Raw genomic sequence first — 1,980 nt, forward strand, 5'->3', positions numbered from 1 at the left:
TTAGGATTATTTTTACAGCTCAAGGTTTAGTTCACTGCAGAGTCATACAGTATGYATGACACTGCAAAAGCAGGAGGATGGGCAGCATAATGGGCAAAACTCCTTCATCTAGCATTGCTGCTGAGAGGAACATGCACAAAATCACCGCCTAATCAAGCCAGTTCCTTCATCATTTTCTCCAAGATCACTTTTTTTTTTTTTTTTTTTTAACAAATATCAGTTCCTGTGTGACAAAGAACTAAGAGAAGACTATAATAACTACCTGTATGTATAAACTTCCTCTGTCCTACCCTGGAGGAACCAAACTGCTGCCAGCAATTTTTCTGATTATCACAAACTTATTCTTTGAAGAGACTGCACTGCTGCCAAATAAAAGTATAGCTTTTCTACAATTTTGTGAGTTTCCCTTTTCAAGGGCTGTTTGGTGTAAGTTTGCTGCTGAAATTAGGTGATCTTGATCCCTCTCAAAGTTAATGGGRTAAGTTGCTGTTTCCTAGCTTCAAATGCTTTTCAAGGTAGATCACTCTCCAGAGGGATGTATCTGGTCTGCTAGCAAAATTGAGGACTTAGTATCTAATGAGGGWAATGTGAGTTCTCCGAGCTATCTTGCAAACATCAGGTGCAAGAACACGTCTCAAGCATTAAATGGAAGCAGCCTATGCTGTTACGGAATGAGATTTGACAACTGACAATCCACTGAGAGAGCCTAAGAACAAGTGACTGGTCCCCTAGAACTGGGGCTTATAACAACAAAAGATTGGGAGATAAATAGGCTTTGCAATAGCATAGGTAAATTAACATAGAATTACAAGTTCCAGGGTATGAGGTTTCTGAATACTGCCACTTGATCATTATGGAACGTGCTGCTGAGTCAGCTTGAGCCACTGACCTGCTGAGAAGCAAATAAGAATACCTCTTATTTTTCCTTTGGGGGGGAGCACATTCAGAGGAAAGCTCTACAGAGGGCTCCATGAAGCCTTTAAAGACAACAGTGAGATGTCCACTTACAAAAAAGCTTTTTAGTTTGACGAATCAGTATGTAGTGAAATGAGGTAAAGAGAAAATTATCTGCCCTACGGAAGGATTTCTTATGCTTTTATGATAGCTCTGGCTAGCTAYCCATTCTTCAGGATCTGAAATTCTTTTCACGACTGCTCAAAAAGGTGTAACATCAGCGGAGAATCTCTTGATTTTCTCACCTTGGATTAAAACAAATCATGCTAAAAAACTATCCTGGCAGTCACCAAGACAACAAAGTGGTCTAAGCGTGTGTAAGGTGGTAACGCTGTTCAAAGGCAGAATTACAGGCTGAGGATGAAAATTACCATTTACATGTTGTGGTAGTAGCCCAAAGCCTCTGAGGGAAACTAATGATGAGGTATTCTTCTAAGAAACGAGTATCAAGGAATAGTAAAGATTCTGTACAGCTAGATCCAAATCTTCCATGTGAAGATTTCTGATAAGCTCTAAGGGGAGACTGACACCCACCCCGCCCGCCACACTGCAGAGGAGCGAGGGGCACGCACGGCTGTGCTGCGCACCGCTGGACACCGAGCTGCTTCACCCTCAGCGCGGCCGCCCCGCCCAACGGCCAACGGCCAACGGACGCCGGGCGCGAGCCGCCCGGCCCGGCCCCGGCGCGCGCCCGCGTCGCTTTCCCGCCCCGGCCCCGGCCCGCCAATGAGCTGCGCCCACGCGGCGACAGCTGCAGGCGGGGCTGCCCCGCGGCTGCCTGGTCCGAGAGGTACGGTGTGCGAGGCCGCTGCCGCCATTCCGCTGCTCCGCAGGTGGGGCTGGCTCACTCTCCGGTCTCGCGGGGCCTCCGCGCCGGCTGAGAGCCGCGTCGGACAGCAAGTTGGCCGGACATCTCCAGGGGCAGGCGGCCAGGGGCCTCGTTGTCAAGGCCCCCGCCGCGGTGCGTTCTGGGAGTTGTAGTCCGGAGGCTGCGGCGCCCCTGCAGTGTGAGCGGCGCGACGGAGG

This window comes from Rhea americana, unplaced genomic scaffold, assembly GCF_003343005.1.
Source record: "Rhea americana isolate MKP2758 unplaced genomic scaffold, rheAme1 scaffold_552, whole genome shotgun sequence".
In the NCBI taxonomy this organism is placed as follows: domain Eukaryota; kingdom Metazoa; phylum Chordata; class Aves; order Rheiformes; family Rheidae; genus Rhea; species Rhea americana.